This window comes from Arvicanthis niloticus, chromosome 10 (assembly GCF_011762505.2).
Source record: "Arvicanthis niloticus isolate mArvNil1 chromosome 10, mArvNil1.pat.X, whole genome shotgun sequence".
Classification (NCBI taxonomy): domain Eukaryota; kingdom Metazoa; phylum Chordata; class Mammalia; order Rodentia; family Muridae; genus Arvicanthis; species Arvicanthis niloticus.
The window spans coordinates 68,029,969-68,045,382 of NC_047667.1; the positions used below are offsets into that span (position 1 = coordinate 68,029,969).

A 15,414-nucleotide genomic window follows, 5' to 3' on the forward strand; every position below is an offset into this window, starting at 1 on the left:
CCTACACTTGGGAGGTTGGAGAAGGAGAATTAATGGGAATGCTGTAAAAGACAGATTTATTTAGGAATGATCTATTAAACAGCTTAGAGCCTCAGTTAGTCTAATGTACGCTTGTAGTGATGTTCAGAGAGCAAGTCATAAATTAGTGTTGGAAAGATATGGGGACAGTGTAGGCCTTGCAATAATGGCACCCAGCTCATAGTGTGACCTAAGACAATGAAGTATAGTGGACCCTCTGTGCCTTAATATCATTTTCAGGAAAACAGAGAGCTGAGAATTTTCACCTGCATTATTCATATGATACATAATTCTCATAACTCAATAGGAGTTCCATTATTATCATTATAGTATTTAAATGGTATTGTTGGCCTTAAGATATGGAGATTCTGGGCTGCGGGTCTATCTGGCTCAGTCAGTAAAGTACTTACTCCACAAACATGAGGACCTGGCATTTCCATCTTATATACACTTTGTTCTCCCCACATAATTGTTTCTTTTTCTTTCCTACTAGTTTATTTATAAATATTTTAAATTCAAATATGACTACTAGAAGCCACAAATAATTTGGCTACACCTTAATATTGATAAAATATTAGAAAAATGGCTGGACATGATGGTGTATATTGTAATGTCTGAGCTCAGGATTCAGAGGCAGAAAGATCATGAAATTTAAGGCAAGCCTGGGCTACATAGTAAGTTCTTATCTCAACAAGAACAATACAACACACACACATGAATACATGCATAAAAATTAGAAGTATATACCCTGCAATTTAGTTTGTTTTACTAGGGAAATCACTTTTTTTCCTTTTAGATTTTTATTTTATTTTTGTATAAGCACATGTATTTCATTTCTTTCCTTTTATATCCCTATCTCAGGTTCCCCTCCCTCCTCTTATCGCAGCCTCTCCTTCCTACCTCCCCTATAGCTTGGTCTTTTTGTGGAACTCCTAATAGTGGGAGCAGGGCCTGTCTCTGACTCTTTTGCTTAGTTTTGGGACTCTTTCCTTCTACTGGGTCGCCTCATCCAACCTTATTACAAGGGGAGGTACCTAGTCTTACTGCAACTTTATATACCATGGTTGATATCTATGGGAGGCCTACCCTTATCTCAAGAGAAACAGAGTGAAAAAAATCACTTTTTTTACACCTTAGTTCCTTATACATGAATAGAAATAATAATGCCTATTCACTGCACTTTAAGTAAAACTCATGTCAAACAACAAACTCAGTGTTCTTTCTGATATTCATGCTGGACAAAAATGCTAGCTATCCTCCCTCCTCTGCCCTAAAAATAACTAGCAGGTCACTTAGGGCAACCAGATAAATCCAGAAAATCTAGACTAGGGCATTTAGACTTCTGCAGAGAGGTAAAATACCTCTCGGAGAAAGCATCTGAGACAAGCTGCAACGATATACCCTGTTCAGTGCACTTTCAGTCCTCAAGGGAAAAGGGCAGATGAAGAACCATGATAGACTAGTTCTCAACACTGCCAAGAACAAAATGTAAAGGCCTAAATGAAAAAAAAAGAATGCTATATCATCCCTAATGATCAAGTAAATTGCTTAGAACATAAAAGGGAAAAAGAAAACTACAACACAATGCATTCTTAAAAGGGACATTAAAGAAAATGAACGAATGAATGAATGAATGAATGAATGAATAAAACCAAACACCCATAAAGCAAAGGAGAAGCAGAAGTCCTGGAAATGTTATCCTTGGCTGGAGATGGAATATGCCCGTGTTTAAACAATGGTGTGTGACAGGTCTTAAACAGGAAAGCATATTGGAAAAACAGGCTGCAGGCATGGTGGAGCCCGCATTACGAAATTCAATCTATGAAGAAAAAAAAAAAAAAAAAAACAGACAAGAGATGAGTGATAAGCACACCCATGAAGGACAAAAGGAAAGTAGATGAGTCCTTCCAAGTACTAACAGCCTCCAGGTTAGAGAATGTTCATTATAAATCTCATTATAGTTGCAACACAGCGAAAGATTTTGGAAGTCAGTTGGGAAAGGAAAGTCAGCATGCCCAAGAACAACAAAGCATTTTTTCCTACCTGCTCCACTGTTTACAATGAACATGCATGTTAGAATGTAAACCCAGGTAATGAATATGTACACATGGTAAAATAGAAAATAAATTTAAAGAAGTAATGATGAACTTTCACAAATGCACAGCAATCTCTACTCAATCCATACAAAACTAAGAACTGACTTCAGCAAATAAAACTACATGGCCACAGACCTCCATTAGAGTCTTAAGTTAGAAGTCTGCCATATGTCACTGGTGAGAGCCAGGCATGTTCTCAGTTTCTTCCTCTTTAAAACTAAGATAGTAAACATTTCATAAGGCTTTGGAAGAGTTAAATGGAATGTCACATTAAAATATGGCTGACATATATGGTCAGTGCTCAAATTGGTAATTTTTTTTTACTTGCCATTACCTCCCAAGCTAGTAAAGAGAGATAACTTTCCGAGAACCTTTCTGTCCTAAAGGACTTCTGTTTCCACTCTTCTATAATTTGAGGTTCCTCAAAAAACTGAACACAGCTGAGTACAGTAGCATATATCAACTACTTAAGAGAACAGAAAATGGAACTGCTTGGACCTAAGAATTCCAGACCATCTTGAACATAAGAAGACTCATCTGAAAAACAACAACAACAACAACACACACACACACACACACACACACACACACACACTACACAATCCAGCAATTCTATGAGGTAGATTCATAAAAGCATTCTAAGCAGGACCAGTATTATATCAATTTTCATTACAACATTATTTATAACAGCAAAAATGTTAAAAGGAAACCCATGTCTATTACTGATGAGTGGACAAACAAAATATATCATATATCACATATCATATATATATATATATATATATATATATACACAATGGAAGATGAATCAGTCATATAAAGAGTAAAATTCAGATAAATGCTACAATATAAGTGAATCCTGACATTATATTAGGTAGAGTAAATTATATTTTAAAAAAGGATGAATGACATATTACTTCATTATATAAAATATCTAGATTAGGCAAATTCACACAGTGAAAACAGAGGTAGCCATTGGCTTCAGAGAGAAGTGGGAAATGAGGAGTCACTGCCCAAAGGGATAACAATATGCTGTTTAGGATAATGCACAAGTTTTGAAAATAGATGATGGTAACAATTAAAATGTTTTAAATGGCAAGCTTTAAACTGTTAAGATTGTTTTCCCTACAAAACCACCTATAACTTCATTTTTCAAACATTAGAGAGGCAACGTCCATATAAGGGATATAGATTCATGTATGAGACTTTCCAGTCACTTTTCCTGGGTTCGAACCTTCATCTGCCATTCTTGTGCTGACTGGAAGAAGGTGTTCGTGTTTCTGAGCCTTATTTTCTCTCTGTGTGGAATGGAGATAATAATCTCAGGTGTGAGGGGATGTCATGAGGAACCATCAAAGGCTAAGATAGATCAGCCAGTCTTCCTTGGGGGAGCACTGCTAACATAATAGTGGAAGACAGAACCAGAGACAGAGGTCAGGCTGACTGGTTCTGGAGTAAAGTCTGAATCCCCAAGATTCTCTCAGTTGAAGTATAAGCCAAATCGTTTACAGGTTGAAGGCAACAAAGCAGTCATTGAAGCTGGTATTCAAGTCCACTTTATTCTTCCCACCTCTGGGAAAGATCTTTGTAGTCCATCATAAGACAGAACCATATGGCTCTCAGAGTCAAGTTGAAACTCTTGAATAAAACTCACATAGCATGTTATGATCCAGCCTGCCTATCTGTCTATACTCCTGACTCTCATTGTATCACTTTATTTACTTCCATGCTGAGATAATCCCAGATCCTCCTGAAAACTTTCTATCATGATGCTTTTCTGTTTTTCCCCAATGATTCCAGTCAACACTTGGTCATCACCTAGCTAGGAAAGTTTCCTGACTCAGCATAACTGAGTTAGCTGTTTCTTTAATGACCTTGTATAATGTTTTTCCCTTTAATTCCTGTTCTTGTGTCTCTCTAATAAATCTGTCCCTACTTGAATTATTCACCACCTTACTCCAAGTCCCCAACATAATGCTTGCAGTGCTTGGCTCAGAAATAGGCTGATTGCACAGATGAATGGGCTTGATTAGCCAGAAGAATAGATGGATGGATGGTCTAATACTGGTATCAGATTCTATCAAGTTTTTGAACTTTCTCTCAGGTCGTTATCATATGGTAAAGATCCCTTGACATTTGATAGTGAGAAATAGTGAGTGGTAGCACAGGTCCCAAGCAAGGGAAGTAGGGAAACAGTTTATTAAAACCATTGGTGCTCTCAAGCCTCCACTATTATCATGTCTACATTTGTACCCATACCACCCTTTGAATCAGTGTGGTAGTGGTGGATGACATTATTGTTGGTGGTGGTTGTTGCTGGTGCTGGTGCTGGTGCTGGTGCTGTTGCTGTTGCTGTTGCTGGTGCTGTTCTTCTTGTTCTTGTTCTTCTTCTTGTTCTTGTTGTTGTTGTTGTTGTTGTTGTTCTTCTTCTTCTTCTTCTTCTTCTTCTTCTTCTTCTTCTTCTTCTTCTTCTTCTTCTTCCTCTTCTTCTTCTCCTCCTCCTCCTCTTCCTCCTCCTCCTCCTTCTCCTCCTCCTCTTCTTTTTCCTTCCCCTTCCCCTTCTTCCCCTTCCCCTTCCCCTTTTTCCCCTTCCCCTTCTTCCCCTTCCCCGTCCCCTTCTTCCCCTTCCCCTTCCCCTTCCTTCCCCTTCCCCTTTTTCCCCTTCCCCTTCTTCCCCTTCCCCTTCCTTCCCCTTCCCCTTCTTCCCCTTCCCCTTCCCCTTCCCCTTCCCCTTCTTTCCCTTCCCCTTCCCCTTCTTCCCCTTCCCCTTCCCCTTCCGCTTCTTCCCCTTCCCCTTCCCCTTCTTCCCCTTCCCCTTCCCCTTCTTCCCCTTCCCCTTCCCCTTCTTCCCCTTCCCCTTCCCCTTCCCCTTCTTCCCCTTCCCCTTCCCCTTCTTCCCCTTCCCCCCCTTCCCCTTCCCCTTCCCCTTCCCCTTCCCCTTCCCCTTCCTCCCCTTCCCCTTCCTCCCCTTCCCCTTCTTCCCCTTCCCCTTCCCCTTCTTCCCCTTCTTCCGCTTCTTCCCCTTCCCCTTCTTCCCCTTCCCCTTCCCTTCCCCTTCCCCTTCCCCTTCCCCTTCCCCTTCCCCTTCCCCTTCCCCTTCCCCTTCCCCTTCCCCTTCCCCTTCCCCTTCCCCTTCCCCTTCCCTCCCCTTCCCCTTCCCCTTCCCCTTCCCCTTCCCCTTCCCCTTCCCCTTCCCCTTCCCCTTCCCTCCCCTTCCCCTTCCCCTTCCCCTTCCCCTTCCCCTTCCCCTTCCCCTTCCCCTTCCCCTTCCCCTTCCCCTTCCTTCCCCTTCCCCTTCCCCTTCCCCTTCCCCTTCCCCTTCCCCTTCCCTTCCCCTTCCCCTTCCCCTTCCCCTTCCCCTTCCCTCCCCTTCCCCTTCCCCTTCCCCTTCCCCTCCCCTTCCCCTTCCCCTTCCCCTTCCCCTTCCCCTTCCCCTTCCCCTTCCCCTTCCCCTTCCCCTTCCCTCCCCTTCCCCTTCCCCTTCCCCTTCCCCTTCCCCTTCCCTCCCCTTCCCCTTCCCCTTCCCCTTCCCCTTCCCCTTCCCCTTCCCCTTCCCCTTCCTTCCCCTTCCCCTTCCCCTTCCCCTTCCCCTTCCCCTTCCTTCCCCTTCCCCTTCCCCTTCCCCTTCCCCTTCCCCTTCCCCTTCCCCTTCCCCTTCCCCTTCCCCTTCCCCTTCCCCTCCCCCTCCCCCTCCCCCTCCCCCCTCCCCCTCCCCCTCCCCCTCCCCCTCCCCCTCCCCCTCCCCCTCCCCCTCCCCCTTCTTTGCCAGGAGCCAAACCCTTGAAATTACCTGTTGTTCTAAGAGAACCTCATGAAATTACCTGCTGTTCTAGAAAAACCTAGTCAGTTAAAGTACATGGTTAAGCAAGGATGTTTGCACGTCTCAGGACTCAGGAACTTAAAGAATGTCTGGTATTTCCTGGGAGCAGAATACAACAGTGGGATGGTCTTAGACAATGGAGATTCGATATTGGGATAGCCCTAAGCAATGATCCTTGCCTAAACTTCCCATTTTGCTGTGTCTTTATAACCTGCTGCCTGAAATTAAAGTTAGAAAGCTTGATCAGAACCCTAGACTTGCTCTCCTCCTGTGTCTCTTGTCCCTTCATTCTTTTGCCCCCTTCCCTAGGGTCTCATAGAATCCCCCCAGGCTGGGGCTCCTCCTCCTCCTCCTCCTCCTCCTCCTCCTCCTCCTCCTCCTCCTCCTCTTCTTCTTCTTCTTCTTCTTCTTCTTCTTCTTTTGTTTTTTTGAGACCCAGTTTCTCTGAGCTCTGGGTGTCCTGGAATTCACTCTGTAAATGAGGCTGGCTTCAGACTCAGAGATCTGCCTGGCTCTGCCTTCTGAGTGCTGGAATTAAAGATGTGTCTCACCACCACTCAGTTACAAGCATGATTTTTAACTTTCCTGCTGTTGTTAATGGTGTCACTGCCTGAATGACTTAAAGATCTGTCATTACTGGCTTCACCAATACTCCCAAACCACCACAGCTCCTCTGTCCAGATTTTTCACTTTCCATGTACACCCCCATTCCTAGTCCTATTGTTAATATTAAGAAGTACTTTGTGAGCTAGAAAATTAAATCTGTCAATAAAGTGCTTGCCAAGCAATAATAAGTACCTGAGTTCAATCCCTAGAACACTCATAAAAAGGCTGGGTGTGGTAGGTAACACACACCTGTAATCTTAACACTGGAGATATGAAGACAAGAGGATCTCTGGTGCTCAGAAAATCCCAAAGACCTAAGTCCCAGTGTAAAACTCTGACTCAGAAAATGTATATGGCTCTTTAGGAATGGCCCCAAATGGACCTCTAGCTTCTTACACATATGAACATACACCAACAAAAAATACACATGCAAACATATCCACAAAAGTGATTTGTGTAGAATATAGTTGAAGAATCGAGAAAGAATTGGAAAAAATTGAACATCAGGAACAAGTAATCTAGTCAGGAAGTGAACAATAAACTGGAAAACACAAATGCAATCAACACTGAAATTTCTAGTCACCTGCTGGAATGACTGTCTCTTAGAAAATAAAAAAAAATAGTAAATACTGATGAGGATGTGGGGAAAAGAGAAACTGCAGGTGGGATTGTAATTTAGTTACACTAGTCAAGATGTAGAGGCAGCCTGGAACCCCATCCATAAATGACTAGATAAAATGTGGTGTGTGTGTGTGTGTGTGTGTGTGTGTGAATATAGTTTAACCATAAATCTCATAAAAATTATGTCATGTGCAGGAAAATGGATAGAACTAGAAATTATCATCTAAATTACCTTGACTCAGAAAGTAAAGTATCACATAGGTTATTTTTTTTCTCAATTGTAGACTCCTTGAAGGTAAGAATAATATCAAAGTGGAGACTAATAGAAAAAATGATCAGGAGAGAAGGCAGAGTAAGACCTAAGTGGTGCTGTGTATGTAAAATGATCAAAATATGGTATTTGCATGAATGAAATGTCACAATGAATCCGGCTATCTGATATAATTAATATGCACTAATAACAAATAAAATCTATGGTTATTACCATAAGAATTCATTTTCAGTTGAGTCTTATCAGTGTACGAATATATCTGTTCTTTATAGCAGTCAGATTATAAGGAAGTAAAATCATGTTATATACTTATAAAATTAATTCTTAAACTCATCTTTGAAGCCAGGTGGTGGTAGTGCATGCCTTTAATCTCAATACTTAGGAGACAGAGACAGATGAGTCTCTGTATCAGGATAATTTCTTGCTACTGCTACATTGTATGTACAGTAGAACTCGGTGATTGGGCAGTATGAGAGGTAGGTGGAGTGAGGAGTTGGGAGAGGAGAAGGAGAGGAAGGAGAGGAGAGAAAGGAGACTAGCAACAATGAAGGAGGACACATGGTTCAAGAGCAGTCCTGCGTAGCTATTTATCAAAAGGTTAGATATTGGGTAACAATTCTAATTGTGTGGACATCCTGTTATTTGACCAAATACATAACTCCATTTGATAATCTTTAAGCTTTAAGACTCTTCATTCTACCCGGCACCGTGAGAATGGCGGATACTGTCTGGGGCTCAGCCAAGCATTGTGAACAGCATGGTGGATTGGCAGAGTCAGCCACCACGCTAGTGTCTCCTCTCATGGGTACCAGGGCTGGTGTTTTTAGCTAGCTGGAGCCGCAGTCCATAGCCAGAGAAGCGGGAAAATGGCAGTTGCCAGGAAACAAGCCAGACTGAGCACTGTATTCTAAATATCTCCTGTTGCAGGTCTCTGTAAGTTTGAGACTACCCTAGTCTACATAATGAGTTCCAGGACAGCTAGGACTTCACAGAAGGAAAAAAAAAAAACAGTCTTGAAAAACTAAAAATAAATAAATAATATAATATGAAAATTAAAAACATCATGTTTGAAACTAAATACTGAGACAACCTATTATTTTGTACACCTACATATGTGTACATGTGTGTGTGTGGGGGGGATGTAGGTGTGTGGATGTGTTTAAATATGTATAAACTAAAGTCTATACACTTGACTGGAAAAATAAAATAGGTGTTTCTCCACTGTGTAGAATCATCATGAATACCTGCTTAAGTCAACATCATTTAACTGAGCAGAACACTGCCTCTGTTCCTTTAGCAACTAAGAGACAATAGCCCTGTGATAGCAGCTCTATGCTCCAGGTGTCTAGCAGGACAAAAAGAGAATAAAACTTCTTTTTAACTTATTTGTTTGGTCTAGTTTTGTGACAGGATCCTACTATGTATTCCAGGCTGGCCTCCCACTCTCTAAACTCTTGGCTTAGCCTCCCAAGTGCTGGAGTTACAGATGTGAACCACCACACCCAACTTCAGCTAGATACATGGAGTCATTGGGCTAAGTTCCTTTTTTTATGTTACTTATTTTGGCATTCAACAACTTTATTTAAAAAATGACAGGCAATAGCAATTTAAAAGATCTCTTTGGGAGATATAACTAGATGGTCACATGCATTTGAGGAATAGTTTTATCCAGTAGGTTGGAACAGTTTATAGATTTTTCAAGGACTAGTATTGTCCTTGGGGAAGAAAAGACTTGGCACTCAGAGCAGTTGAAATCTAATTTCCCTGTACCTCAGTTTTCTAACCTGAAGAATGGAGATAACAGTGATACTGCCTTCATAGACTTTTATGTACAACATAATCCATTATTCTTTGTTCCACTGCCTTGCTTGGCCAGTGGCTCAAATCTCACTGGAAGTTGGAAGTTATAAGTCTGTCAGGGCAAGATGGCAAGTCCAGGTTTTAAAATTCCAATGGCATGCTTATTTTTACCCATCATGTATTAAAAGTTTGTAGCTCTCATTTGAACAAACAGTTCAGAAAACTTTTGTATTGTTTAGAGACTTTTCTCATTAATTATAGATACTAAACATGTGCCTGATGAAATTTTCAGCATCTGGTATTTAAGAGAGTTGAAGCACATAAATTACCAGTCTTCATTCTCCAGGCTCCAATCATGTAGTTTCAGGCCTTGGAGGAAGTGTGATGTTCTGTCTCTTCAGCCCTGTGGAGAGGATTTAACAACTATCGGGTCAATAGGTAAGGGAAGCTACTCTTATTTAAAATTAATATGACAACCCAGTGTCTAAATGACTCTTCTGTGTCTAATAAAGCCAGAGTGAGATATTTTCCATATTGTTGTTCAATTTCCATTTTATAACTCGTGTAATCAGTTCCTGTTTGAGCTGTCAGCAGAGGAATTTTATCCTCTGGTTGTCAGGAAATGAAACCTATGCAATCCAACATCTTACACTTTTGTCTGGACTTTCAAAAAGTATATATTCGGTTTGTCACCATGTGTCTGTTCTGTTTCATTAAGTCTTCATTGCCTTCTCTTGCTGCACCCTCCGATGTAGACTGAAGAACTTCAGAGGTAATTATCTTATCTCTCAGTATATTTTATGTAAGCCCTTCTAGAGCAGGAAGCAGGACAACCTTCAAACTGTAAATGAAAAAAAACATTATTTTATTTAATTCAACAATATCAATAAATAGCCTAAGTGCGTCAGTCTTACAAACAATCATGAGTCAATTGCAGTGTAGGTAAGATCTCTGTTCCAAAGAATTACATAAAAGTAAAAAACAAGACTTGTTTTGTGTAGACACATATCACACACATCTATGTGGGGTGAAGTTGGGGGAAAGGTGCTTAACCCCAAAGCCTGAAAGTTGGCTTGAATACCAATGTCCTTTAATCAATTTCATATCCTGAGCAAGTTATTGGCCTTCTTTTTGCTTCAGATTCATCATCACAAATTATAGATTAAAAAAAAAATCTCAACTAATACTTTTAAGATTCTTGACATTCCCAGGGGTAGTAAACTCCCAGTAAACACTGGTTTTTATTCTTTTAGCTCCCGCTTTCTTTTCATAGAAAGTTCTTGGCATGATTAATAGTCACATACTAGAGTTGAACAGTAGACTTCTGTACAATAAGGCAAGAATGGAAGCAAGTCTTGAAAAGGAAAATCTATTTATTTTTCTTTCCATAGAGATTTCTTTACTTAAAGTATAGGTATCAATATCACGACAATCTTTCGTGGCTATTTTGTTATGTTTTGAGACAAAATTGCTTTGTAGCCCCAGCTGCATTCTAGCTTGTGGTCTTCCTCTCTCTGTCTCTTAAGAACCTTTATACCTGGCCTTGCGGTAAGCTTTAACCGCTGTATTGTCCAGGGAAGAGCAGCTGTGATTGTGGAAGTGGCTCAAAGCTTTGTAAACCATGGAGTCAACAAAATGAGGAGACACAGTCCCTGTCCCTGACCAAGAAACACAAAGAACTGCCTAAGGAAAGGAAATTTCTCTATCTTCCAGATTATCTACCAAATTAGAGTTCCTCTTGAGCCCACTGAGTGAGGCGCTCCATGATATCCAGCATTCCCTGAACATGTGGTTCCAGGGAAGGCAGCAATAACAAGACACCAGTCTGCAAAGATGACGTGATTTATGAGCACTCTTCACCCAGACAGCCACAGGATAAAATCACGGCTCTGGAAAGACAGACATCAGACCTCTGCCACCTTAAAAGTCTAGCCTCAACCCTCAGTCATTGCTCACCCTTGGCCCTGCAACATCTTTGGCAGCAGCAGTTCAAAACAACAGCACCACCCTCTTTTGGCTCAAAATCATTCATAATCAGATGGCAGAGAAAAATCAAACAGGCATGTGGCTTATCAGATTCCAGGCGCTGTGCTTAATCAATGATTTACATGGAACTCGTACTTAATATGCTATGCAATAAGCAAAAACAATGAAGTGTATGTATGGAAGACAAATTCCTGAAAGTTAAGATATTTTAATGTTTAGTTTATGTTTCACTTTATTGCATCCTTATTTAGAAGAGTCACCATCAGTTGTAGGTTAGCCATATATTCAAAATATCTGTTCATGTGTAATTAAAATTGTTCATTTAAAATTAGATGGAGAAGATTAGATGTGTAGGTCTCAACCATACACAAAGAACTATAGGCAACTGAGGAAAGCTGGGAATGGGAAAGGGTGGGGAGGTGGGAGTGGGGGGATAGGTGGGGGCACATCCTCATAAAAGCAGGAGGATGGGGGAAGGGATAGGGTGTTCCTGGGTGGTGGGGGGAATGGGATAAGGGGATAAAATCTGAAATGTAAATATAATATCCAATAAAAAAGAAAAATATATAAGAGTTTTAACAAGAACCAAGCTTGTGTCATTGGCCAGATGTTAAAGTGCTTTGCTTCATACACATACATATAAGATACATACACATTCTTACATGGGAAGATGCTAAAGGAAATTTTAAAAAGTAGATAGCAGGAATGACTTCTGAGGTCCTCTAGCTTCTACATGCATCTGCACATATGTGCAGGTACATACGTGCAGCACACACACATCTGTACATCCCTACTCAAGAAAAAGAATGTAAGATCTGTTGGTTCAAATTCTGAAAAACTCCAACTTTCTTTTCTTTTTTTTCTCCATGTGGGCTTTGGTTTTCTCTTTTGTTTTGTGTTTTTGTTTTAAATTTATATAAGTCAGAAGATTCAAAATACACTGTCCCGTTAGTACTTTAGATATGTTTCAATTCAAAGAATGTTTAATTTATAAAAAAAAAAAGTTACTTATTCACTATTCCACAACTCATTCCACAATTATTTTAAATATTCTACATCTGTCAAAGAAGAAGTTTAGAGAGGTACTAAACATTAAACAAATACTTTTCCAGCTAATGTTAGTCAAAATCAGATTTATTGGAATTTTCAAAGGCAGACAAGTGTTTCCTTTACTTCTTTGTTTCACTCTATGATATATCTTAAAAATATTTATGTTCTTCATTGAAGTATTCCATGAAGTGTGCCCTGGATACTGTTGTTAAATCATTCATTGTATACATGCAAAAGCAGTGAGTCATTTGAAAGAAGTAGAAGACAATGAATTTAATAGCTTCTTGACTTCTTTGCCAGTGTTCTTGTATTCAGTCATGAAAGAGCTCTATAAGAATTTACTGCCTGTTTACTTAAATACAAGATTTCATATAAAGAAAGGTTTGTTGAATATTTCAAAATAAGACAAAGACCAAAAAAGCAGTATGATTTATGTTTTCATTTGTAATTTTATTTGTAATATGCCTGAAAGAGACAAATTTAAAACCATGAGGAATTGAAAGCTTACTTTCAATCTAGCTAATTAAACTTGATATTTTTAGTTGAGATGAAGACTTTTCACAATATAATCAATTAAATCACTTTGCCATTTTAGTTGTTGTTTACATGTACAACATTTTAATTGTAGTTGATAGCATTATGCAAATTGCATTAAAAAGTAACTGGAGAAAAATGTGAAGAGATTGCCAACTGAGAACAAGTAGATTTTCTACAATCAATCAATCAATCAATCAATCAATCAATCCAAGTTTTAAGTTCAATGTTAACTTCATATGAGTTAATTAATTTACTTGGTCAGGAATATTTTTGAAACTAGTAGCTTTTTCTTTCTCAAAGTGATTAGTAGTAAAATGACAGAGCCAGGTGTGATGTCGCACACTTGCAATCCAAGCTTTCAGGATGTTGGTTCAAGGCCATATTCTGCTACAGAAGTTTGAGGGTAGCCTGGTCTACATGAGAGCCAGTCTTTCAAAAATCATGAATTGTAGAGGAAGACAAAGAATAATTTCAGTTAACAGAGTTTGTAATATGTTTGGGAGACTGTGTGTGTGTATGTGTGTGTGTGTGTGTGTGTGTGTGTGCATCTGTGCCTGTGTGATTTTTTTCACTATAATTTTATGAAATCAGATGCTTTAACCCAACCACTTCCCATTTAGAGTTGAGTATCTGTACGGGAAAAGTGGCTTTGGATTAAAATGCTGTTGCATAATCATGAGGACCCAAGTTCGATCCCAGCACCTACAGAACGAATGCCTGTAACTGTAGCTAGGAGGCATCAGATTATACTTGTCTGGCTTTTGTGTGGCACACAAGCATGTATGTAGAAACACACTCACACGTAGTTTTAAAAAGAATACATTATCATATCTGGTTAAAAGTATATAAAGTATACATAACATGAAGGGGAAAATCTAAAGTACTTAAATATTTTTATATTCATCACGTTAGAAGAAATATTTGAGTACATTTAAGTTTTATAAACTATATGGTTTAAACTAATTTGCCTAGTTCTTTTTGCTTTTTTAAAAATATGACTAGTAGAAGAATTTAAGTTAGGAGAAACATTTATTTCAGTTGTGTAGCCACTGGTAAATTGCTCAGGTTCCTGTAAACAACCTTACTTATCCTATAAGGAATTCTAATGAAAGTCAATGGAAAATAAATTAACTTTAACAGTCATGAAGGTAGAAGGGAAGTAGTTAAGAAGAGGGAGGTCAGCAGAAGTAAGGATGGGACATGAGACAGTAATGAGATGAGTATGATCAAAGTACACTGTATATATGTATGGTATGTTATAATAAAACCATCACTAATGTTATAATAAAACCAAGTATAATTAATATATACTCATAAAGAGAACAGAAAAAAATTCAATTACATATGTGAGCTTAAAATGAATTTCTCTCAGGATACTGGTGTAGAAGCCACCGAGGGTTGCTAACTACAGACACCATGAGATACTCAACTGGAGTGAGAGCTTTTTCCTCTTGGGTATTTTTAAAGCCTGTTTGTTGTTTGCCATTGTCTTCCTGGACCTTCCTCTTTTAACTCTAAAAGAAAATCAGAGGAAGGTCACTTCTGAAAGCTTAAAGCCAGATTTCCTCTAGACATCGAGCTAGCCAGTTAAAATAGAGTCAGAGTCTATTCAGAGAAACCAGATGTGAGACTGAATGGTCTTCCATACTAAGTGTAAGAGAAGCCAGGTGTGACACTGGATGACCTTCTCTCTACTAAGTGTGAGAGAAGCCCGAAGGCCTTTGTCCTTAGAGCTACCAGAGGCTTTTAGGAAAGAAGAGAAGAAACTGATTTTCTGGAACTATGGAAGTCTAGGACTCTGTGGCATTGAAAATTTCACCTAAGAAAGTAAAAGATTGTGTTTGTAAAGAAAAAATGTGAAGTTTAATGAAGTGATTAAGGATGGAGTCTCAAGTTTCATAAGAGAAAGAAACTTGATTTGCCTTCCTGTGTCTGTATTTTTTCACAAGGCAACATGAGTCCTAAGGACCTAACCATGATTTATGCTTATGTTTTAAGAATTACGTGGAGGTATCAGCATAAATGATCAGAAGGCCATTTTTTTTCCTTGTTGGCTGTGGTCGGGGAAAGGTTACTTTAGTTTGGAGAGGTAGAGCACTGTGGAGAGCATTTATGCAGTTGTAAAATGTGGCACCCAGACATGGAAACTGGGAGGGAACAAACTTCATGAAGCACGCTTACCAACCAGCAAGCCTCCATACTAGGTCTTCCTTGCACTGAGCTCTGTGCCCCGGGGCTGGCACCATGTAGGCAGCTAGCACCGTTTATTAGGAGAATTGTAAAATGAGGTCATTTCCACAGAGGGATTTGTTGTCTAATTGGCCAACAGAATGCAAAACATAAGAAATTAAATAAAAATAGTTATTTGCCCTCTTTGAATTTTATTTCTATACCTTTTCTTAATAATAAGAAAACAAACCAAAACACCTCTTTGACTTATTTTAGAAAAGTCAGTGGATCGACAGACTTACATGTCTTTACTAATGAAGTCTCACATGCCAATTTTTTCCTGTAATGGCTTGCATGCGTTTCTCTGTATGTGTTACCCTCACTTAAATCCTGCTGTAAGACATCTTCCCTCTGGGGCCAGTGAAACTTAGGATGTGAAT

The 15,414-nt window shown here is 39.6% G+C and overlaps 1 long non-coding RNA gene across 1 annotated transcript in view; it reads right to left on the reverse strand.

Annotated features, from left to right (window-relative positions):
• Positions 1–5,885: 5,885 nt before the first annotated feature.
• Positions 5,886–15,414, reverse strand: part of LOC143443755 (uncharacterized) — a 36,122-nt gene continuing 26,593 nt past the window's right edge. Inside the window, exons 2-4 of the long non-coding RNA XR_013113023.1 lie at positions 9,883–10,073; positions 9,562–9,635; positions 5,886–6,033 (exon numbers count right to left, since the gene is read on the reverse strand). This is a non-coding gene — a long non-coding RNA (uncharacterized LOC143443755). The remainder of the gene's footprint in view (positions 6,034–9,561; positions 9,636–9,882; positions 10,074–15,414) is intronic.